The sequence below is a fragment of the Chiloscyllium punctatum genome, chromosome 40 (assembly GCF_047496795.1).
Source record: "Chiloscyllium punctatum isolate Juve2018m chromosome 40, sChiPun1.3, whole genome shotgun sequence".
NCBI lineage: Eukaryota > Metazoa > Chordata > Chondrichthyes > Orectolobiformes > Hemiscylliidae > Chiloscyllium > Chiloscyllium punctatum.
In genome coordinates, this window is record NC_092778.1 from 15,495,341 (window position 1) to 15,521,121 (window position 25,781).

General features: G+C 44.3%; 1 protein-coding gene and 1 long non-coding RNA gene across 4 annotated transcripts in view; one reads left to right on the plus strand and one right to left on the minus strand.

Annotated features, from left to right (window-relative positions):
- Positions 1-861: 861 nt before the first annotated feature.
- On the minus strand, positions 862-12,818 carry LOC140464378 (uncharacterized). The gene is made up of 2 exons (XR_011954917.1): positions 12,409-12,818; positions 862-1,355 (listed from the first exon to the last, which is right to left on the minus strand). It is a non-coding gene; the product is annotated as an uncharacterized lncRNA (long non-coding RNA).
- A 125-nt stretch (positions 12,819-12,943) lies between these two features.
- The window catches only part of LOC140464377 (uncharacterized), a 72,639-nt gene continuing 59,801 nt past the window's right edge, over positions 12,944-25,781 (plus strand). Inside the window, exon 1 of one of the 3 annotated variants that reach the window (XM_072559364.1) lies at positions 12,944-13,047. The gene's annotated coding sequence lies outside the window, so the exon portion shown is untranslated. Of the gene's footprint in view, positions 13,048-13,155; positions 13,393-25,781 lie in introns of those variants that run through there. The other 2 variants (XM_072559365.1, XM_072559363.1) reach the window with 2 other exon arrangements.

Consider the following 25,781-nt stretch of genomic DNA (forward strand, 5'->3'; position numbering starts at 1 on the left):
CATCAATAACTTTGTAACCTGCATTGCCCTTTAATCACAAATCTCACTCCAAACGTTTCCATGGGTGGAATTTTGCACTCCCTAGTATGGCATGACTAATAGAAGATCATAGAATCCCTACAGTGTGGAAACAGGCCCTTCAGTCGAACAAGTCCTCATCAGCCCTCCAGACCCATTTCCCAACACTACTTTTTTACCCCTGACTATGCATCTAACCTACACATCCCTGCACAGTATGGGCAAGTTAGCACGGCCAATTTACCCAAGCTGCACATCTTTGATTTGTGGGGGGAAACCGGTGCACCGAGAGGAAATCTTTGTTGAGATTTTGACAGGCATATTAAACATATTAAGTTGATTGATTTAGTTTGGTTTTAGAACAGAAAGTTCAAAGTTTGGTTCAGAAGAACTCAGAGTTAATTTTAAAGCATAGGACTGTTTCTCCTAGTTGTTCAGTTCAAGGGAACCAGTCACCTAGTTTTTATTCTGTGAAGCTTCCAAGCCAGAAAAGTTTGGATAAAAATCTTCAAATAGGTAGAAATGAAAAATTTTAGCCAACACAATTATGAAAGGTTCATACCACCAACCCTGGAAATAAATCATAAAGTTGTCTCCAGAGCTCATGAAAAAGAAAATGGAGAAAATCAGTAAAGGTTTTAAAATCTGAGACAGGAGCGATATCTCTCTGGGATTGAGTCTCTGTAATGGATGGTATTTGGAAACATGTTGAAACTTTGTTTAAAGCCTTTTTGGCTGTCTTCTTTACATCGAGCTTTGTTTACTTTTTTGTTTCATAAACTTATATTCTTTTGTGTAAATATGTTTCTGTTGTGGGGAAAATCACCAGTCTCAGAGTCAGAATCAGGATTCAACGACAGAATTTATTGTACAAAGAAACTGGAGCTTCAGGAAGACAGCGACTTCTGGCACCACAGCTGTCAGTTGCAAGCCTTCTCTCATCCTTGGAGCACATGTCACGATATTTTATACATCCAAATATCCAGTCTTTGTTTGTGCACCATGGTTTGTTTACAGAAACATTACAGAGTCATTGTCAGTTTCAGAGGAATGTTACAGAATCATTGCTGAGCTTTGACAAAGGTCAGTTAGACTCAAAACATCAGCTCTTTTCTCTCCTTACAGAAGCTGCCAGATCTGCTGAGATTTTCCAGCATTTTCTCTGTTAGAGCTTTGACAAAGGTTAGACTCGAAATGTAAGCTCTTTTCTCTCCTTACAAATGCTGCCAGACCTGCTGAGATTTTCCAGCATTTTCTCTGTTGGTTACAGAATCATTGTCAGTTTCAGCAGCTACACAGAAGTCCATTGCTGCAGTAATTGGTCGTGATTGTTCTTCCTGAGAAGGAAGATCATTTTCCATTACTGCAAATCTAAGGTATTAACACTTGTACACAAGCAGTCTCAGTTAGTTAACATTTCTATTGAAGATGGTGGCTGGACTCTTCGGCGGGCAGTCGACGTTACTGTATTCTCTCCCCCACCCGCCTTAAACTAATTATCTATGTTCTGTGTCTATTGCACTGGTATCCTGTTGGCCTCAGGAAGCATCTGTGTATACTTCGCTGTACTTTTCTATGTAGTGGCTCAGTGGCCATCTTGTGTGCTAAGTGACCAACTTATGGCTCAGTGGCCATCTTGTGTCTGTGCCCCATGTCAGCACGCTCCGTGTCAACTGCCACTTCATTTCAATGACTAACCATAACTGCAAAAATTAAAATTATGATCTAACATGCGAGGTTTCATTCTAAAATATGACGTGTCCAGTATTGCCATCAGAGGGGATCATAACAGCTTTCTTTCTTAATGCATCCTCACTTTAATCACACACTTGAAGGCTGCCAGTCTTTATAAAATTCACATTACCTCTTAGTGCACTTGTTGACTTCAGCATTGTCTTATAGGCTGCCAGCCTTTATGTGCACAGTTATACACTGCCAGCTTTATGACTTACATTGCTTTTTTAGTGTGAAGTGCAGGCAGTTTGTGGCAGTGGGGAGCACCAAACAGTCATTCCATCAATCACTTAAGAGTGAACATAAAGGAGCACCAAGAAACTGATAAAGAAAGTGAGAATATGAAAGAAAACTGGCTAGAAACACAAAAAACAACTGAAAGAAACTTTGATAGATACTGGACATATAGAGGAAATATTAGCAAAGGCAACTATGGACCCATTCAGGCAGAAACAGGAGAATTATACTTATATATTAAAAAAGAGAAAAGTGCTAAACAAATAGTTTGTGTCTAATATAGAATCATAGAAAGGTTGCCCCACAGAAAAAGGCCATTCAGCATTAGCTGAATAAACTAGCTGCCCATACGAATCCCACTTTCCAGCATCTGGTCCATAATCTTGTTGGTTTCAGTTCTTCAGGTGCAGATCCAGATTCCTTTGAGAGTGCGAACAGGTCTTTCCTGTCCATTCTATGTGAGCACTGTGCAATTTTGTGCACCTCAGATAAGTCACCTTTTAGCATCCTCCATTCTAAGGAAACCAACCAAGGCCTGTCCAACTTTCTTCATAGCTGCAATTTTCAAGCCCTAGAAATATTCTCATACTTCTCTTCTGTACCTGCTCCAGAACAAATATATTCTTCCTGTAACATGGTGAACAAAACTGCACACAAAACTCCATTTTTTGGCCTAACCAATGTCGTGTATTAGTTCCAGCATTACATCCCTGCTTTTGCATGTAACCTTTCACCCAATGGTGCTGCCATCTTCAGTGACATGTGGACATGTACTTAATGGTCTCTCAGTCCCTCTGCCCCTCTCAATATCCTCCTGTTTATTACTTATGGGGTATTAGGAGGTATTCTTTACTTAAGGGTGGTGAACCTTTTAAATTCTCTACACCAGAGAGGTGTGGTGGGGTTCAGTCATTATATGTTCAAAATAGAAATCAATAGATTCCTAAATATTAAAGGGATATGAGCATAACGTAGGAAAATGACAATGACGTAAAAGATCAGTCAAATGGCAGAGTAGGCTTCAGGGGTTGAATGACTGATTCCTGCTCCTATTCCCTATGCCCTTATATAAAACTATTCAGTTCAGACAAAATGTGCCTGTCAATGAATATATCATGCACCACAAAGTTTTATGAGGCAAACTGCATATAATTTCTACAGATAATGAGGCCAAGTTTTCTTATCTGGGAATGTTCCATTACGATCTGGAAGTCTTTTTCCATGTAGATAGCAAGGATACAGTAATCAGCAAACAACAGCATCCAAACTGTCTAAACTATAATTTGTCACTCACTTTAAAGCAAAGACAAATTCTTTATTCCAATTCATGTTCGCATAAATAGCAGCAAAACAGACAATATAATGAACAAGTCAGCGGCTAAAACACAAAGCAGTTTTCCACCATGACAGACAGAGCAGGAGATAGAAATTTCACTTTTTTCTATGACTTTGGCCAGCAAGGAACTGGAAAATCATCTGGATAAAGTTTTCAAGAAAACCAATTATGGCCAGTAGAGTCCAGAGACCCACTCTCCTGACAGTGTTTTGTGAGATCAACAAAGGTGCATTAAAAGTCAAGTTTTGTTCTCAACACATTTCCTGAAGTTGTGTAGCAGTGAAGCCCTCCATAGTATCTCTGGCTTTCTGAATCCATAGTGGCTATCAGGCAAGACTTTTTCAGCTATGTGCACAATATAACATTTGAACATAACCTTAGCAAAGACATTCCTTATAATGATAAATCAGAAATTTCCTCTACGTTTGTCACACACTTCTGATTGATGAATTTATCTCTTATACTCTAGCAGCCAGAAGAACTCAAAAGACTAAGCTATTCAGTGCTATCAATAGACCTTACAACAATAGCACCACGGCTAATATTTTCGACACTGGAGAGAGACTTGATAGCCTAATTATCCAATGAAAATCCTTCAGAGAGACATTACACTCAAATTTTGTGCAGGTTGATCTGTGACCTAACTTCCTGTATTGGATTAAAATTATTAGCTGATCTGTCCAAGTCCAAGATTGGTCAGTCAGCAGGATAAGCTTCACCAATACCAATGAGAAAAATGCTCCTTCTGGAATAACATAGATGGTTTGTAGTATTTTATCATGTAAACTGGCCTACATCTGGATTTCTTTAACGTTATCACTCCTCCATTCATTCTGCAAGTTTGGTTTGAAGCTCACTATATTTATTGTTGTACAAAGCTTCCCTTACTGATCGCTGGACTTTCAACCATGCTTGCTGGAAGGTGTAATTCCCACAGTGCAATTTAGTGACCTCCATGTCATTATCAACTAAGCTTTTTAAATGCAAAATTATATTGTGGATGATACAAAGATTGGAGGAATTATGGATAGTGAGGAGGACTGTCAGAGTATATATAGACCAGTTGGAGGCATGGACAGAAAAATGACAGATGGAGTTTAATCCAGGCAAATGTGAGTTGATGCATTTTGGAAGGTCAAGTACAGATAGCAATTATATAGTAAATAGTAGACCCTTACGAGTATTGATATGTAGAGGAATCTGGGGTATGCAGGTCTACAGACCACGGAGGGTGGCATCGCAGGTAGATATGGTAGGAAAAAGGCCTCTGGTATACTTACCTTCATTGGAAGGGGCATTGATGATAAGGATAGACAAGTTATGCTGTTGTTTTATGGAATATGAGTTAGGCCACACTTGGAATATTGTGTACAGTTCTGGTCACCACAGTACCAGAAGGATGTGGATGCTTTAGAAAGGGTACAGAAAACGTTTACCAGGATGTTGCCTGGTATGGGGGATTTTAGCTTTGAAGAAAAGTTAGATAGACTGGTTTGGAAGTTGAGGGGCAGCCTGATAGAAGTTTATAAGATTGAGAATGGTATGAATAGAGTGGTAAGTATGAGGCTTTTTCCCAGGTGGAGGGGTCAACTTACAGGTTCAAGGAGGAAGTTTAAAAGAGATGCACAAGGCAAGTTTTTCACAGAAGGGTGCTGAGTGCCTGGAATGCACTGCCAGAGAAGATGGTGGAAGTAGACATAATAGCAGCATTCAAGAAACACATGGATGAATACACGAACAGGAAATTAAAAATCACACAATACCATATTATGATCCAACATGTTTATTTGGAAGCATTAGCTTTCGAAGCACCGCTCCTTCATCCTCTGAAAGCTAGTACTCCCAAATAAACTTGTTGGACCATAATTTGGTGTTATGTGATTTTTAACTTTGTCCACTCCAGTCTAACACCGGCACCTCCAAATCATGAATAGAAAGAGAATACAGGGATACGGATCCTGTAAGTGAAAATATGTTTAGTATGGAAATACAAAATGAGTTGGTGCAGGCTTGGAGGGCTGAAAGGCCTGGTTCTATGCTGTATTGTTCTCTATTATACAGCCATAGAGATGTACAGCATGGAAATAGACCCTTCGGTCTAACTCATCCATGCCAACCAGATATCCTCGATTAATTTAGTCCCATTTGCCAGCATTTGGCCCATATCCCTCTAAACCTTTCCTATTCATATACCCATCCAGATGCCTTTTAAATGTTGTAATTGCACCAGCCTTCACCACTTCCTCTGGCATCTCATTCCCTACACGGACCATGCTCTGCATGAAAAACTTGCCCCTTAGGCTCTTTTTCAACTTTCCCCTCTCATCCTAAACCTATGCCCTCTAATTTTGGGAAAAGACTTTGGTTATTCACCCTATCCAAGCCCTTCATGATGTTAAAAAGCTTTATAACGTTATTCCTCAGCCTCTGACACTCACATCCTTATAAATCTTTTCTGAACCCTTCTTTGTAAATTTCACCAAAAATCATAACTTGATCAAATAATGTTCATTAGACATGTTTAGATAGAATTTCACTCCTCCTCGTATGGGAATTAGTGGAAGGAAATTTGCCCATGCATGCTTATTTAGAGTGTTACATTCTGATTCAACAGTACAGTACTTGTGAAACACACAACTGATCAATCAACTCCTTCATATTGTCTCACCCCAAAATAGTTTGCAAAGAGATGGAGGGAGAGAGAGAGAGAGAGAGAGAGAGAGAGAGAGAGAGAGAGATAGATAGATAGATAGATAGATAGATAGATAGATAGATAGATAGATAGATAGAGAGATAGATAGAGAGAGAGATAGATAGATATAGAGAGAGAGAGAGAGATAGGTAGAGAGATAGGTATAGAAATATAGATATATATAGAGAAAGAGATAGATAGAGAGAGAGACAGACAGACTGTGAAAGGGGTCGAACTTTTTCAACTGAAGAGAGTTGCTGAAAATTTTAGGAGTAAAGTTTTAAGATCTAAATGTGGGATATAATTTTTGTGCTGCAGTCAAAGTGAATTTTGAATTTATATCATCCTTCTGCAGTACATGTAGAAGTAGCACAAGCTGTGGACATGAGCAATAGCTCTACAGAAAGCAACATCAGGCAAAAGTGAGGACTGCAGATGCTGGAGAGTTAGAGTCAAGTGTGGTGCTTGAAAAGTACAGAAGGTGAGGCAGCATCCGAGGGACAGGAAAATCAACATTTTGGGCAAAAGCCCTACATCAGGAACATCAGAAGTAACATCTGACACTCACTAACAATTACACCTCTTTTTGTAGAATAAGAGGTGAGGAATCATAAAGGCAAAAACAACATAATTGGAGTTATGTACAGACCTCCCAGCAGTGGGCACATGTACCAGGAAATAGATAGGGCATGTCAGAAAGGCAAGGTCACGGTGATCACGGGGACTTCAATATGTAAATACACTGGGTGAATAATGTTGCCGGTGGGATCCAAAGAAAGGGAATTCATGGAATATTTACAGGATGGCTTTTTGGAACAGCTTGTGATGGAGCCCACAATGGAGCAGGCTATTCTGGACTCAGTGCTATGTAATGAGCCAGACTTTATAAAAGATCTTAAAGTAAGGGAGGCAGCGATCATAATATGGTAGAGTTTGAAAGGGAGAAGGCAAAATTGGATGTAATGGTGTTCCAGTTAAATAAAGGTAATTACAAGGGCATGAGAGAGGAACTGACGAAAATCGACTGGAAGCAGAGCCTAATGGGAAAGACATTAGAGAAATAATGGCAGGAATTTCTGGGTGTAATTGAGGATACAGTGCAGAGGTTCATCCCAAAGAAAAGAAAGATTCTCTGGCGGGGGTGGATTAGATAGCCACGGCTGACAAAGGAAGTCAGGAAATGTATCAAAAGAGTTTATAAAGTGGCCAAGAGCACTGGGAAATCAGAAGATTGGGAAGTCTACAAAACAACAAAGAGAGAAATAAGGAAGGAGGGGAATCAAACATAAAGGTAGGCGAGCCAATAATATTAGAAATGACAGTAAAAGTTTCTTGCAATACATAAGAAACAAACGAGAAGTGAAAGTAGACATGGGGCCGCTCCAAATTGATGCAGGAAGGCTAGTGCTGGGAGATAAGGAAATAGCTGAAGAACTTAATAAGTACTTTGCGCAGCCTTCACAGTGGAAGACATGAATAATATCCCAACAATAAGGAGAGTTGGGGGCAGAGTTGAGCATGGTAGCCATTACAAAAGAGAAAGTGCTAGAAAAGCTAAAAGCTCTAAAAATTTCTAAATCTGCTGGCCCCAATGGGCTACATACTAGACTTCTGAGGGAGGTGGCTGAAGAAATATGGAGGCGTTGGTTATGATCTTTCAAAAATCATTGGAGTCAGGGAAAGTCCCAGATGATTGGAAAATCGCTGTTTTCAAGAAAGGATCAAGACAAAAGATGGAAAATTATAGGCCGATTAGCCTAACCTCGGTTGTAGGTAAAATTTTAGAATCCATCGTTAAGGATGAGATTTCTAAATTCTTGGAAGTGCAGGGTCGGATTAGAACAAGTCAGCATGGATTTAGTAAGGGGAGGTTGTGCCTGATAAACCTGTTATAATTCTTTGAAGAGGTAACAAGTAGATGAGACCAGGGAAACCTGGTGGATGTTATCTACCTAGACTTCCAAAAGGCCTTTGATAAGGTGCCTCACGGGACGCTGCTGAGTAAGGTGAGGGCACATGGTGTTCGAGGTGAGCTACTGGCATGGATTGAGGATTGGCTGTCTGTCAGAAGGCAAAGAGTTGGGATGAAAGGTTCTTTTTTGGAATGGCAGCTAGTGACAAGTGGTGTCCCGCAGGGTTCAATGTTGGAGCCACAGCTGTTCACTTTATATACTAATGATCTAGATGAAGGGACTAGGGGCGTTCTGGTGAAGTTCACTGATGATACGAAGTTAGTCAGACAGACAGGTAGTACTGAGGAGGTGGAGAGGCTGCAGAAAGATTTGGACAGTTTAGGACGGTGGTCCAAGAAACAGCGGATGAAATTCAATGTGAGCAAATGCGAGGTTTTGAACTTCGGAAAAAAGAATACAGGGACGGACTATTTTCTAAAAGGGGAGAAAATTTCTAAAGCCAAAGTACAAAGGCACCTGGGAGTGCTAGTCCAGGATTCTCTAAAGGTTGACTTGCAGGCTGAATGCGTGGTCAAGAAAGCAACTGTAATGTTGTCATTTATCTCAACAGGGTTGGAATGTAAAAGAAGCGATGTGGTACTGAGACTTTATGAAGCTCTGATTCGGCCCCATTTAGAATACTGTATCCAAGTTTTGGGCCTTACACCTCAGGAAGGACAGATTGGCACTGGAATGTGTCCAGCGGAGATTCACACGGATGATCCCTGGAATGGTAGGCCTAACATACGATGAATGGCTGAGGATCCTGGGATTGTATTCATTAGAGTTTAGAAGGTTGAGGGAAGATCTAATAGAACTTAGAAGATAGTGCATGGCTTAGAAAGGGTGGACGCTGGGAATTTGTTTTCATTAGGCAGGGATACTAGGACCCGTGGGCACAGCCTTAAAATCTGAGGGCATCAATTTAAAGCGGAAATGAGAAGACATTTCTTCTTCCAGAGAGTGGCAGGCCTGCGAAATTCATTGCCATGGAGCGCAGTGAAGGCTGGGACGTTAAATGTCTTGAAGGCGGAGATTGATAAATTCTTAATCTCACAAGGGATTGAGGGATATGGGGAGAGTGCAGGTAAGTGCTGTTGAAATGCCCATCAGCCATGATTGAATGGCAGAGTGAACTAGATGGGCTGAATGGCCTTACTTCCATTGGTCTTATGATCTTAAGATAGTACAAAGACAGTATCAAATGCACATAACCTCTCGGATTGAACCTAATACTTGGAACACAAAGATTTTTAAAAAATGCTAAAACTCGCAAATGACACAAACTGGCCCAATTCATCTCATAATGGAGTTGCAGTACGACCAGTACATAAATTTACAAGCACTTTACTGGCTTTTCCCTCCGCTTTTATCAGAACAGATTACAGCACCAACAGCCTAGAACGTGACTGCGATCTCTGTTAACTCTATGTTTCTGTATAATGTAGAGCTTCAAACAACGACAACATTATAGAACTTTCCACATCATAAGGGAACTGAGTAGCTTTCCAACAGACAATCAACACAAACATTTTGAGCACACTTAAACTGATGTCATGCAGAAGTCTTGTTGCAGCTCAAAACCTGATGCATAGGTTTTATAGATACTGGCAAAGGCTAGAATAAAAACAAAGAGATCTTGGGTGCAGGTTCACAGTCCCTTTAAAGTGGAGTTGCAATCGGACAGGGTAGTGAAGAAAGCATTTGGTATGCTTGCTTTTATTGGTCAGTGCATTGAGTACAGGTGTTGGGATGCCATCTTGCCGCTGCACAGGACATTGGTTAGGCCACTTTTGGAATATTGCACTCAATTCTGGTCTCCTTGCTATAGGAAAGATATTGTTAAACTTGAAAGGGTTCAGAAAAGATTCATAAGGATGTTGCCTGGTTTGAGCTATAGCTGGGACTATTTTCCTGGAGTGTCGGTGGGGGTGACCTTATTGAGCTTTATAAAATCATGAAGGGCATGGATAGGGTGAATAGCAAAGGTCTTTTTCCCCAGGGTTGGGGAATTTAAAACTAATGGCCACAGGTTTAAGGTGAGAGTGAAAAGATTTAAAAGGGACCTAAGGGACAAATTTTTCACACAGAATTTGGTGTATATATGGAATGAGCTGGCAGAGGAAGTGGGGGAGGCTGGTACAATTACAACAATTTAAAAGGCATCTGGATGAGTACATGAATACGAAGGTTTTAGAGGGATTATGGGCCAAATTCTGGCAAATGGGACAAGAATAATTTACAATATCTGGTCGGCATGGACAAGTTAGACTGAAGGATCCGCTTCCATGCTATATGTCTCTAAGGGGGCAGATGTTCGCAGGTAAAGTGATGGCTGGAAAATGGGGAGCCTTCAAAAAAGAGATAACGAGAGTCTAGAAACAGTATATTCCTGTTTGGGTGAAAAGCAAGGCTGGTAGGTGTAGGGAAAGCTGGATGACTAGAGAAATTGAGGGTTTGGTTAAGAAAAAGAAGGAAGTGTATCAAAGCGCAGCCAGGCAGCCTCTGTGTGGAACTGCAGGAGATGGAGGAGATACTAACTGTGTATTTTGCATCATGTTTACTGTGGAGAAGGATATGGAAGATACAGACTGTAGCGAAATACATGGTGACATCTTGAAAAATATCTATATTACAGGAGAGGAGACGCTGGATGTCTTAAACTGCATAAAAGTGTATAAATCCCTCGGACCTGATCAGGTGTACTCTATAACTCTGTGGAAAGCTAGGGAAGTGATTGCTGGGCCTCTTGCTGAGATATTTGTATCATTGATTGTCACAGGTGAGTTGCCAGACTGGAGATTGACTAATGTGGTGTCACTATTTAAGAAAGGTGGTAAGGAAAAGCCAGGGAACTACGGACCGCTGAGTCTGACATCGATAGTGGGCAAGTTGTTGGTGGGAATCCTGAGGTACAAGGCAAGGACTGATTAAGGATAGTCAGCTTTGTGCGTGAGAAATCATGTCTCACGAATGTGATTGAGTGTTTTGAAGAAGTAACAAAGAGAACTGATGAGGGCAGACTGGTGGACGTGATTTATATGAACTTAAGTAAGGTGTTCAACAAGGTTCCTCATGGGAGACTGGTTAGCAAGAATACAGGGAGAACTGGCCATTTGGATACAGAACTGGCTCGAAGGTAGAAGACAGAGGCTGGTGGTGGAGGGTTGCCTTTCAGATTGGAGGCCTGTGACTAGTGGTGTGCTACGAGGATTGGTGCAGGGTCCACTGCTTTTCATCATTTATACAAATGATTCGGTTGGGAACATCGGAGGTATAGTTAGTATGTTTGCAGATGACACCAAAATTAGAGCTGTGGCGCACAGCGAAGAAGGTTACCTCAGATTAAAATGGGATCTTGATCAGATGGGCCAATGGGTTGAGCAGTGGCAAATGGAGGTTAATTTAGATAAATGTGAGGTGCTGCATTTTGGGAAAGCAAATCAGAGCAGGATTTATACTTAATGTTAAGATCCTGTGGACTGTTGCTGAACACAGATGTTGGAGTGCAGGTTCATAGTTCCTTGAAATTGGAGTCATGGATAGATAGGATAGTGAAGAAGGTGTTTGGTATGTTTTCCTTTATTAGTCAAGGCATTGAGTATCCAAGTTTGGAGGTCATGTTGCAGCTGTACGGGTCATTGGTTTGGCCACTTTTGGAATATTGTGTGCAATTCTGGTCTCCCTCCTATCGGAAGGATGTTTTAGAAAAGATTTACAAGGATGTTGCCAGGGTTGGAGGATTTGAGCTATTGGGAGAGGCTGAATAGGCTGCAGCTGTTCTCCCTGACGCATCAGAGGCTGAGGGGTGACCGTATAGAGGTTTATAAAATTATGAGAGTGATTAGATAAGGTCTTTCCCCTGGGGTGGGGGAGTCAAGAACTAGACAGCACAGGTTGAGGGTGAGAGGGGAAAAATTTAAAAGGGACCGAAGGGTCAACTTTTTCACAGAGGGTGGTGTGTGTATGGAATGAGCTGCCAGAGGAAGTGGTGGAGGCTGATGCAATTACAACATTTAAAAGGCATCTAAATGGGTATAAGAATAGGAAGGGTTTAGAAGGATATGGGCCAAGTACTGGCAAATGGGACTAGATTAGGTTAGGATATCTGGTCGGCATGGACGAGTTGGACGGAAGTGTGTGTTTCCCTGCTGTACATTTCTATGACCGTATAACTGCGGATACCGGGAGTCATAAAGCAAGACATTAAATGCTGGAGAAACTCTGTAGTTTTCGCAGCATTTATAGAGAGAAAAGTTGGCAGACCAGCTGAGTTTCTCCAGCACATTTATGTTTGGTTTTTGGCAAAAACAAAACTAGGCTGTCCGCTTTTCGGATCAAAGTTGCTTTCATTGTGTACGAGGACCCGCCCAACCTTAATTTCTCTTGATTATATACGAGCACAGAAAGAATATTGTTTCCTCAACCGCACATCACACCTGGGTGCTGTTTCTCTATCACAACGAAGTCTTGTGGCTCAGTCTAAAACGTCATCCACCGCTTTTAGAGCTCCATTATTTTGTGACTTCGGTGGGCAGATACGAAAAAGAGCAAAATTAAATATCGCTGCGCGCGTTTGGACTGTTCGAGACAAATAAAAACTGCAGACGCTGGAATCCAAAGTGGACAGGCAGGAGGCTGGACGTTTCGGGGATAACCCTCCTTCAGGAAATGTGCCGAGGTTGACACTGGGGATCGGAGCTGAAAATGTGTTGCTGGAAAAGCGCAGCAGGTCAGGCAGCATCCAAGGAACAGGAGAATCGACGTTTTCGGGCATGAGCCCTTCTTCAGGAATGAGGAATTCCATAACCGACCAAACGGCAACATCGCGTCTTTGAACTCCATCCCACAGACTGGGACCGTTTGTTTTGTAAAAGTTAGGAACATTTACACTCCGATTCATATAAGTCTCCAACACACGCAGCAATCCAGTCAACTTATGATTGGGCGGTGTTTAAAACCCGCACCGTTGGAGACAGACAGGCCAAGGATAACTTCACCTCCAGGCGTTGCCGTGGTAACGTGCCCCGGAAACGGTCACTCGGTGACCCGGAAGAGCCGCCAGCGGTGACGGCGCGGTAAATGCAAAGGGAGTGAGGGAGAACGGGGAGTGGGCGAGATTGAGAAAGAGGGGAGAGGCTGGGGGGCGGGGGAGGAGTAAGGAGAGCTGGAGTTTAATTCGGGCCCACCAGTAGGACACTCACTCCGGGAACTGGCTGCTCCACCTCAGCCGCGGGCTGGACCCTGCCCCGGGACTCCCTCCGCACACTGTCCCCGGGGAGGGGCAGGGCACCACTGAGGTGCAAACCCCCGGGGGGGGGGGAAAACCTAACTGCCGCCATCTTCTGCTTCTGGGCAACAGCTCCTATCCGTCTCCATTGTGCCTCGCGATTGCTTTTTCCTCCCCCTTTTTTTATCTCCAGGTAGGATCTTGTTTATTCTTTTAAAATGTGCGTCTTTTCCCATTGAAATTGCTCTTTCCGCACCAAGACTTGCCCAACTTGAATTTTCTTAACATACGTGAGCACAAAAATACCGTTCTCGTTCGGATCTCAACCCTGGGCGCTGTGCAGCTGTCACAATGAACTGTTGCAGTTCAGTGCATCTTAAGATTAAAATCTGTTTTTATCGATCGTTTTTAGGCGTCCGATATTTCGTAACTTTAGTCGAAAATATGAAAGTGAAGTCCATGTTGCTGCTATGCATACAATATGTGAATAGGAGTGTGTTGAACATTGCAGAGCACCAAGTGCTAGTAGTGTGTTGCAAGGATAACATAAAGCTTTCTTTGGTGTAAGTTTATTGTAAATTGAAAAAAGTGCTATTGACTGACTTTAGGCACACTACGACTGGACTTCAAGAGAACTTACAGCATTTGGATATATGGCAGATTTCTCAGTGAATAAGTCAAAGATCCACCTTTAAGTTTGATCAGTTAATATTAAGATGCTAATTAACCGTAGAGAAATAAGACTGTAGTTTTGTTAACTTTCCCAAGATGGTCTGTGTACTTCCACTCTTTTCTGTCTTTGAATCAGTTGGAGATCTGTCTTTAGTCACAGTTTGGAATGTTGAAGGAGAACTATGGTTGCAAGAAATATGATTTTGCACAATTATTAAACACTTGGTGGCAAAGTGGCTCAGTGGTTAGCATTGTTGCCTCACAACGCCAGGGATCTGGGTTCGATCCCAGCCTCTGGTGACTGTCTGTGGGGAATTTGCATGTTCTCCCCATGTCTGTGTAGGTTTCGTCTGAGTGCACTGGTTTCCTCCGACAGTCCAAAGAATTGGCCATGACAAATTGTGTAGGTTAGGTGCTTTATTCAGGGTAATTGTAGAGTAATAGGATCAGGGAGTGGACTTGTTGGGCCAAATGGCCTGTTTTCACACTGTAGGGATTCTGATTCTATCTCTAAGCTCTGAGGTCCTGCCGCATACAGGCCTGAATAAATTTGGACAATTTAACAATTCACTGGAGGAGGCTACATGAATATCTCCAGGCTCACTGGTAAGGAAGCCTGCCAAATTGTACAAAAAAAATTGAAATATTGCAAGAATCTTCAGCCAGAAGTGTTGAGGCCTCCTCCAGAGATCCTCGGAATGATAGATACTAGACTTTAACCCATTCAGGTGGTGAAGGAGGCCCAGGACCTCCATGTCCTCGGCAGAGTGGGAGGGGGAGTTGAAATGTTGGGCCACGGGGCGGTGTGATTGATTGGTGCGGGTGTCCCGGAGATGTTCCCGAAAGCGCTCTGCGAAGATGCGCCCAGTTTCCCCAATGTAGAGGAGACCACATCGGGAGCAATGGATACATTAAATGATGTTAGTGGATGTGAGACCTCTCCAGACGTCCCCAACAGTACCCTTCCACCGAATGAGAGTGTCGGTGGAAGGCTCCTGTTGGGGACATCTGGAGAGGAAAAAGCGGAGGGCTTGGAGGCCCTGGTCATGGCGGATGGAGGTGTAGAGGGATTGGATATCCATGGTGAAGATGAGGCGTTGGGGGCCAGGGAAACGGAAGTGTTGAAGGAGGTGGAGGGCGTGGGTGGTGTCTCGAACGTATGTGGGGAGTTCCTGGACTAGGGGGGATCCACCGACGCTCATTCGTTTGGCCGAACTGGTCTTCACCCTTTACAATTTCTCCTTTGAATCCTCCCACTTCCTCCAGACCAAAGGGGTAGCCATGGGCACACGTATGGTCCCCAGCTATGCCTGTCTCTTTGTTGGCTACGTAGAGCAGTTGATCTTCCGTAATTACACCGGCACCACTCCCCACCTCTTCCTCCGCTACATCGATGACTGCATTGGCGCCACCTCGTGCTCCCGCGAGGAGGTTGAGCAATTCATCAACTTCACCAACACATTCCACCCTGACCTTAAATTTACCTGGACCATCTCTGACACCTCCCTCCCCTTCCTGGACCTCTCCATCTCCATTAATGACGACCGACTTGACACTGACATTTTTTACAAACCCACCGAAACCCACAGCTACCTGGATTACATCTCTTCCCACCCTACCTCTTGCAAAAATGCCATCCCGTATTTCCAATTCCTCCGCCTCCGCCGGATCTGCTCCCAGGAGGACCAGTTCCACCACAGAACACACCAGATGGCCTCCTCCTTTAGAGACCGCAATTTCCCTTCCCACGTGGTTAAAGATGCCCTCCAACGCATCTCGTCCACGTCCCACACCTCTGCCCTCAGACCCCACCCCTCCAACCGTAACAAGGACAAAACGCCCCTGGTGCTCACCTTCCACCCTACTGACCTTCGCATAAACCAAATCATCCGCCGACATTTCCGCCACCTCCAAACAGACCCCACTACCAGGGATATATTTCCCTGCCCACCCCTTTCTGTCTTCCACAAAGACCGTTCCCTCCGCGACTACCTGGTCAGGTCCATGCCCCCAAATAACCCACCATCCCATTCTGGCACTTTCCCCTGCCACCGCAGGAACTGTAAAACCTGTGCCCACACCTCCTCCCTCACCTCTCTCCAAGGCCCTAAAGGAGCCTTCCACATCCAAAGTTTTACTTGCACATCCACTAATATCATTTATTGTATCCATTGCTCCCGATGTGGTCTCCTCTACATTGGGGAAACTGGGCGCCTCCTAGCAGAGCGCTTTAGGGACACCCAGGACACCCGCACCAATCAATCACACCGCCCCGTGGCCCAACATTTCAACTCCCCCTCCCACTCTGCCAAGGACATGGAGGTCCTGGGCCTCCTTCACCGCCACTCCCTCACCACCAGACGCTTGGAGGAAGAACGCCTCATCTTCTGCCTCGGAACACTTCAACCCCAGGTCATCAATGTGGACTTCAACAATTTCCTCATTTCCCCTTCCCCCACCTCACCCTAGTTCTAAACTTCCAGCTCAGTAACTGTCCCTATAACTTGTCCGGACTAGTCCAACCTGCCTATCTTCTCTTCCACCTATCCACTCCACCCTCTCCTCCTTGACCTATCACCTTCATCCCCTCCCCCACTCACCCATTGTACGCTATGCTACTTTCTCCCCACCCCCACCTTCCACTAGCTTATCTCCACGCTTCAGGCTCACTGCCTTTATTCCTGATGGAAGGCTTTTGCCCGAAACGTCGATTTCGCTGCTCGTTGGATGCTGCTTGAACTGCTTTGTTCTTCCAGCACCACTAATCCAGAATCTGGTTTCCAGCATCTGCAGTCATTGTTTTTACCTCGTTGATTTTAACCCATTCAGTCCACACTACGTGATTTCAAGGATGGCCAGATGCACAATATCCGAGAGGATATAGATCCCTGACAACATTCCAGCAAAGATAGTGAAGACCTGTGCTGCAAAACTAGCTAAGTCCCTAACCTAGCAGTTTTATTAGAGATACAACACTGGCAATTACCTGACAATGGGGAAAATTGCCCACACATGTCCGGTACACACAAAGCAGGACAAAATCAACTCATTTCATTACCTCCCCATCAGTCTGCTCTTGGTCATCAATAAAAAGAGAGCAGTGTTGATGACAGTCTACCAAGCAGAACGTTCTTAGCAAAAGGCTGCTGCTGACTTTCACTTTGGGTTCCATGAGGGTGACTTGCTTCTGACCTCATTATGTTAGAACCAAGGCCATAGACAAGGCCTGAATTCTAATGGTGAGGTGAGTGTGACAGACCTTGGCATCAAGGCTGCATTTGGCAGAATGTAGCATCAAGGAGCCCCAGCAAACCTACAGTCAGTGAGGTTTGGGGATGTCTCTCTCTCTCTCTCTCCTTGTTGAAGTGAAGCCTGGCACAGCAGAGGATGGCAGTGCTTGTTGGAGGTCAGCTCCATGATATCTCTGCAAGAGTTCTCCAGGTTGCATATCTTTAATCAGTCTGTTCCCATGTGTTACAGAACATCTCTGCAGCATGTGGAACTTGAACCCAGGACTTCTGATGCAGAGCTGGGACACTGTTGTGCTGCAGAAGTCCCAAGTTTTTCAGGGTACCTTTTTATAATCACCTGGTTCAGAGATGTTATTACTCACCTGGAGTAGGTGGGACTTGAATCCCAGCCTCTGAGCTCAGAGGCCAAGACAAAGCCACAAAAGTCTCACGAGAGTCCCAGTTTTCTAATCACAAATGCTTCAGTTCTGAAGAAGGGTCACTGGACACAAAATGTTAACTTCAATTTCTCTTCACAGATGCTGCCAGACCTGAATTTTTTTCAGCGATTTGTTTTTATTTTTGATTTTCTGCAGTTCTTTTGTTTCTTTTAATTTATAATCACCCTGTTCAGAGACATTGTTACACATCTCTGGAGCAGGTGGGGTTTGAACCAAGGAACTATTAGTCTAGCAGGAGGGATACTACCACTGCATCACGAGAGACCTCCAGTTCTTCAGGGTAACATACTCAGCCTAATCATCATCACTCGGTTGATCAATGACCTTCCCTCCTCCTCAAGGTCAGAAGTGGCAATGTTTGCTGATGACTGTACAGTGTTCAGCACCATTGTGTCATCTCTAGTTCTGAAGCAGTGCATGGCTAAATGCAGCAAAACCTGGTCAATATTCTGGCTGACAAATAGAAAGTAATATTTGTCAATGACCATGTGCAACAATAAGGAATCTAACCATCACTCCTTGACATGTAATGGCACTACAATCATTGAGTCAAAGATTCATAGATGCTTACTGCACAGGACATCCATAAGAAATGGGAACAGGAGTAGATTGCTCAGCCCATTGAGCCTGTTCTGCCATTGAATAAGATTATGGCTGATCTGATAGTCCTCACATCCGCTTTCTTGCCCTTTCCATGTAACCCTTGATTTTCCCAACTGATCTAAGAGTCTATCTCCATCTTAATATAGAGTCATAGAGATGTACTGACCCTCCGTTCTAACTTGTCCATGCTGACCAGACACCCTAAATTGATCTCGTCCAATTTGCCAGCACTTGGTCTATATCTTTCTAAACCCTTCCCAATCATATACCCATCCAGATGTCTTTTAAATGTTGTAATTGTACCAGCCTCCATCACTTCCTGTGGCAGCTCATTCCATACATGAAAAAGCTGCCCCTTAGATCCCTTTTATATTTTTCCCCTCTCACCCTCAACCTATGCTGTCTAGTTCTGGACATATCCACCCCAGGGAAAAGACCTTGTCTGTTTACCCTATCCCATGCCCATCACGATTTTATGAACTTCTAAGGTGATCCCTCAGCCTCCGATGCCTCCGGGAAAACCGCCCCAGCCTCTCCCTATAGTTCAAACCCTCCAACCCTGGTAACATTCTTGTAAATCTTTTCTGAACCTTTTAAAATTTCACAACATCTTTCCTATAGGAGGGAGACCAGAATTGTACACAATATTTCAATAGTGGTCTAGCCAAAGTACAGCTGCAACATGGCCTCCTAACTCTTATAACCAATGTTTTGACTAATCGAACAGAGCATAAGAAATGCCTTCTTCCCCAACCCCTCTACCTGTGACTCCACTTTCAAGGAACTATGAACCTGCACTCAGTCCATAAGGACACTGCCCCACCGCTTTCTGTGGCAAGAAGTTTCAATGATCCTCAACCCTTTGACTGAAGAAATTGCTTCTCATCTCAGTCTTAAATTGGTGTCCCTTTGTTCTTAGACTGTGCCCTCTGGTCATAGACTTTCTCTTCAGGGAATCATCCTCTGTGTTTGCCATGCCAACTACCTTTATTTCAATGAGTTCACCTGTAATTCTTCTCCCCTTCAGTGAGTAGAGTCCCAACTTGTTTATCCTCTGCTCATTAGACAATCCCTTCATTACTAGAATTATCCTTGAGCCTTCTGTGAACTGCCTGTCATGAAATGATATTTTTCCCCAAATAAAAGGACCAAAACTGCTCTCATTATTGCAGATGTGATGTCACTACATCTTGTACAGTTGCACTAAGACTCCACTGCTCATTTATTTGAACATACTTGAAATAAGGTCCATCATTCCATCAGCCTTCCTGAATACCTGCTGCACCTGTGTGCTAGCTTTCTGGGGTCATGCACAAGTACTCTCCAGTCCCTTTTAGTGTTGCAGCTTTCGGAAGAGTTCAGTAAGGACAGAATACATGAAGGGGAACCTGGTTTTGCTGAGGGAAAGTAGTGTTTGACATGTTTGATCACTTTTCTTGTATTGGTAACCAGGAGTGTTGATGAGACTAGTGCATTTGATGTGGTCTACGTGAGTTTCAGCAAGGCTTTTGATAATGTCAGTCATAGAGCAGTCAAGAAAATTACCCATGGAATCCAAGGAATGTGGCACATTGGTTGCAATATTCGCTGGGATACAGTTTGTGACAGAGGGATGTTTCTGTAACCGTTTCCAGTGGGTTTCCACAGATCTTGGTTCTGGGGTTCTTGTTGTTTATGGCGTGCATTAATGATCTGGACTTGAATGTTGAGGGTATGATCAGGAAGTTTGAAGATAACACAACCTAAAAGTTACGAAGGTGGTAACTAGCAGAGGATATTGATGAACTAGTCAGATGGGCAGCTGACTGCCAAATGGAATTCAATCCAGAAGAATACACGCTAATGCACTTGAAGGCTAACCAGGCAAAAGCTTATAAGCATGAATAGTAGCTCCCTGCAAAGTACATTTTGGATTAGTGGTGCTGGAAGAACACAGCAGTTCAGGCAGCATCCAAGTAGCATTGAAATCGACGTTTCGGGCAAAAGCCCTTCATCGGGATTAAAGGCCGTGAGTCTGAAGCGTGGAGAGATAAGCTAGAGGAAGGTGGGAGTGGGGAGAAAGTAGCATAGAATACAATAGGTGAGTGGGGGAGGGGATGAAGGTGATAGGTCAAGGAGGAGAGGGTGGAGTGGATAGGTGGAAAAGAAGATAGGCAGGTTGGACAAGTCCGGACAAGTTATGGGGACAGTTACTGAGCTAGAAGTTTAGAACTAGGGTGAGGTGGGGGAAGGGGAAACGAGGAAGCTGTTGAAGTCCACATTGATGACCTGGGGTTGAAGTGTTCCGAGGCGGAAGATGAGGTGTTCTTCCTCCAGGCGTCTGGTGAGGGAGTGGCGGTGAAGGAGGCCCAGGACCTCCATGTCCTTGGCAGAGTGGGAGGGGGAGTTGAAATGTTGGGTCATGAGGCGGTGTGGTTGATTGGTGCGGGTGTCCCGGAGGTGTTCTCTAAAGCACTCTGCTAGGAGACGCCCAGTCTCCCCAATGTAGAGGAGACCGCATCGGGAGCAATGGATACAATAAATGATATTAGTGGATGTGCAAGTAAAACTTTGGATGTGGAAGGCTCCTTTAGGGCCTTGGATAGAGGTGAGGGAGGAGGTATGGGCACAGGTTTTACAGTTCCTGCGGTGGCAGGGGAAAGTGCCAGGATTGGAGGGTGGGTTGTTTGGGGGCGTGGACCTGACCAGGTAGTCGCGGAGGGAACGGTCTTTGCGGAAGGTGGAAAGGGGTGGGGAGGGAAATATCCCTGGTAGTGGGGTCTGTTTGGAGGTGGCGGAAATGTCAGCGGATGATTTGGTTTATGCGAAGGTTGGTAGGGTGGAAGGTGAGCACCAGGGGCATTCTGTCCTTGTTACGGTTGGAGAGTACAGTAAATCAGAGAGGCCTTCATGTACACGGATCCCTGAAAATAATAGGACAGATCAATTAACATGGTTAAGACTATATGTAGGATACTTACCATTGTTAGCTGAGGCATGGAATACAAAAATAAGAGGTCATGCTGGAGTTCTGAAGAAGACCCCTACTGGATTTGAAACATTAATTTTCTATCTTCACAGATACTGGCAGACCTGCTCAGTTTCTCCGACACTTTCTTTTTATATTTCCCTCATCTGCTGTATTTTGTTTTTGTTTAGGTTATGCTGGAACTTTTATAAAATGTAAGTTGAAGTACCATATGCAGTCTGGTCCTGCATTATTGCAAGGATCTGACTGCCCTGGAAAGGGTGCTGAGGGGATTTACCAGGATGCTACTTGTGCTGGAAGGTCTGAGATCTGAGGCAAGATTGGATAAGCTAGGGTTGCTTGCCTTGAGACAATGAAAGTTGAGGGAACTAATCGAGGTGTACAAGATTGAGGGACGTAGGTAGCGTTGATAGGAAGGCACTTCTCTTAGTAGTAGATTGGTGGTAATCGGGGGGGGGCATAAGCAGTACAAGGCTAAGAGGACTTTGAGGAATATGTTTTTGCACTGAAGGTTGTGGGAGTCTGTTACTCATTGTGAAATGGTCGTTGAGTCAGAAACTCTTGTTATGTGTGAGCAGTATTAAGACATTTACTTGTGTTGTCGTAGCCTCCAGGGCTATGGGTTAAAAGCTGGAAAATGTAGTCAGGTTCACTGAAGAATGCAGGAAGGCATGCCAAGAGGAGCAGGCATACTTAAAAATGAGGTGTGAACCTGGTGAAGTATCAAAACCAGAATACTTTGTGTGCCAAACAGCACAAGCAAAAGAATTACCACTGTCCTAACAGACCATATGTCTGCTCTCTCTATGTAGTGAGAGAAGAGAAGGTAGTTTAATCTGAAGGTCACCAAGCCTCCAGCAAGGGGAGAGGCTGAGAAGCAGAGTCCTTTTATGGAAACCTCAGCCAGTGTGGGAATTCAACCCATGTGGTTATCATCACTCTGCATCACAAACTGGCCATCCAACCAATTGGCTAACTGATTTCCCTACAGAAACACAAATAGCAAATGATAGACAGGCCAGTGATTTCCCCAACCAATGGATCAGTTTAAACTCTATGTAGTCTTGCGACATCTTGTTATGAATGATGGTGGACAATTAAACAACTCACTGGAGGAAGGGGCTCCATAAACATCTCTATCCTTTATGATGGGGAACCCAGAATGTTGGTGTAAAAGATGAGGCTGAAGCACTCAACAATCTTCAGCCAAAAGTACCCAGTGGATGATCCATTTTGGTCTCCTCTGGAATTCCCCAGCATCACAGATGCCAGTCTTCAGCCAATTTGATTCATTACGTATGATATCCAGAAACAGCTGAAGGCATTGGATATTGCAAAAGCTGTGAACAGTGAAACTTTCTGGTAAGAGTACTGAAGACTTGCTCAGAACTTGCTATAGCCCTAGCCAAGCTGTTCCACTATAGCTACAACGCTGCCACATGATGTGGATAATTACCAAATAAGTTCTGCATGTACACATCAGGACAAATCAAACCTAGCTAATTATCGCCCCATCAGTCTCATCTCGATGAGTAAAATGATGAAAGGTGTCATTAGCAGTACTATGAAGGAACAGTTGCTTAGAAGCATCCTGCTCATTGCTCAGTTTGGGTTCCACAATGACCATTCAGCTGTTGAGCTTATTACAGCGCTGTGAAATTGAACTTGGAGAAAAAAGAATTGAATTCAAGAATGACGTGAGAGTTACATGATGTCCAGCAGTATTTATAATTCTTCAGATACTGAGGTACTTGATGTCCAAATGCACCAAAACCTGGACGCTATCCAGGTTTATTCTGAAAAGTGGCAAGTAACATTCATGCCACATAAATAGCAGACAAAGACCATCTTCAACAAGAGAATCTAACCATTTGTCCCTTGACGATCAATAGCGTTACTATCTGTGAAACACCCACTATTAACATCCGGGGTTATAATTAACCCGAAACTGAACTGGACTAGCCATGTAAATAATAGGATTACAAGAGTAAGTCAGAGACGAGGAATTCTGCAGTAAGTACCTCACCTTGACTGACCAAAGCTTGTCCACCACTGGCAAGGCACACTTCAGGAGTGAGATGGAATTCTCTCCACTTGTCTAGATAAAAACAATGACTGCAGATGCTGGAAACCAGAGTCTAGATTAGAGTGGTGCTGGAAAAGCACAGCAGTTCCGGCAGCATCGAACGAGCAGTGAAATTGACGTTTCGGGCAAAAGCCCTTCATCAGGAATAAAGACAGTGAGCCTGAAGCGTGGAGAGATAAGTTAGAGAAGGGTGGGGGTGGGGAGAGAGTAGCATAGAGTACAATGGGTGAGTAGGGGAGGAGATGAAGGTGATAGGTCAGGGAGGGGAGGGTGGAGTGGATAGGTGGAAAAGAAGATAGGCAGGTAAGACAAGTCATGGGGACAGTGCTGAGCTGGAAAGTGGAGTGCAGCTCTAACAATACTCAAGAAGCTTGACACAAAGCTTGCACCCACAGCTGATGCTCAGAAGCAGTACTGAGTACCATTTGCAGGATGCAGTACAGAAAAATCACCAAGGGTCTTTGGACAGCTGCTTGCAAACCCACCGCTGCTGCTATCTAGAAGGAAAAGGGCAACAAATATATGAGAACAGGACCATCTGCAAGATCCCCCCCAAAACACTCCAAATCCTCACGTGGAAATGTGTTACTGTTCTTTCAGAACCTACAGCAATTCAAGAAGGTAGCTCACCACCAGCTTCTCGAAGGCAACTAAGATGGGTATTAAATTCACCCAGTGAGCAATGCCCACAGTCTATGAATTTTTTTTGTTTTAAATTAGCCCTTCCCAGTTTAGAACTTTTATTCCTGCTCCATCCTCATCCTTTTCCATAATAATCATAAATCTAACTGAGTTATGGTCACTATATCCAAAATGCTCCCCTACCGTTGTACTTTCCACCTGCCCAGGCTCCATTCTAAATATTCAATTCAAAACTGACTTCCTTTTTGGGCTTTCTATATACTGGCTAAAAAGGTCTCCTGGATACAATTCTTTTCTAAGAATGTTGCCACCTCCCTATCTTGCACAGCAAAATTATCTCCGATAATATTTGGGGAGATAAAATCCCCCTGTTATTACTGCCTGATAGCTGAAATTTGATTTTTACGTATATGATCCTCTGTTGCTCTCTGTTTTGGGGCCTGTATATAGTCCATACCCAACAGCATATTTGCCCCTTTTGTGTTTTTACTTCCTAACTTTTATGGTCTCATTTGATCCTACCAAGACTTCGTCTGCTCAACACTATAATTGATTCCTTAGTAAATACTATTACAACGTCCCCACGCCCACACCCATCTCTATCTTGTCTGAATGCCTGAAACTAGGAGTATTTAGACCAGATCTGCCAGTCCTGCCCATGTTTCAGCCAGGTCTTGATCATATCCTGGATTAGTGATGCTGGAAGAGCACAGCAGTTCAGGCAGCATCCAACGAGCAGTGAAATCGACGTTTCGGGCAAAAGCCCTTCATCAGGAATAAAGACAGTGAGCCTGAAGCGTGGAGAGATAAGCTAGAGGAGGGTGGGGGTGGGGAGAGAGTAGCATAGAGTACAATGGGTGAGTGGGGGATGAGATGAGGGTGATAGGTCAAGGAGGAGAGGGTGGAGTTGATCGGCAGGTAGGACAAGTCCGGACAAGTTATAGGGACAGTTACTGAGCTGGAAGTTTAGAACTAGGGTGAGGTGGGGGAAGGGGAAATGAGGAAATTGTAAAGGGTGAAGACCTTAAATTTACCTGGACAATCTGACACCTCCCTCCCCTTCCTGGGCCTCTCCATCTCCATTAGTGATGACCGACTTGACACTGACATTTTTTACAAACCCACCGACACCCACTGCTACCTGGATTACACCTCTTCCCATCCTATCTCTTGCAAAAATGCCATCCCGTATTCCCAATTTCTCCGCCTCCACCATATCTGCTCCCAGGAGGACCAGTTCCACCATAGAACACACCAGATGGCCTCCTTCTTTAGAGACCGCAATTTCCCTTCCCACGTGGTTAAAAATGCCCTCCAACGCATCTCGTCCACATCCCGCACCTCCGCCCTCAGACCCCACCCCTCCAACCGTAACAAGGACTGAACGCCCCTGGTGCTCACCTTCCACCCTACAAACCTTCGCATAAACCAAATCATCCGCCGACATTTCCGCCACCTCCAAAAAGACCCCACCACCAGGGATATATTTCCCTCCTCACCCCTTTCCGCCTTCCGCAAAGACCATTCCCTCCGTGACTACCTGGTCAGGTCCACGCCCCCCTACGACCCACCCTCCCATTCTGGCACTTTCCCCTGCCACCGCAGGAACTGTAAAACCTGTGCCCACACCTCCTCCCTCACCTCTATCCAAGGCCCTAAAGGAGCCTTCCACATTCAAAGTTTTACCTGCATGTCCACTAATATCATTTATTGTATCTGTTGCTCCCGATGTGGTCTCCTCTACATTGGGGAGACTGGGCGCCTCCTAGCAGAGCGCTTTAGGGAACATCTCCGAGACACCCGCACCAATCAACCAAACCACCCCGTGGCCCAACGTTTCAACTCCCCCTCCCACTCTGCCGAGGACATGGAGGTCCTGGGCCTCCTTCACCGCCGCTCCCTCACCACCAGATGCCTGGA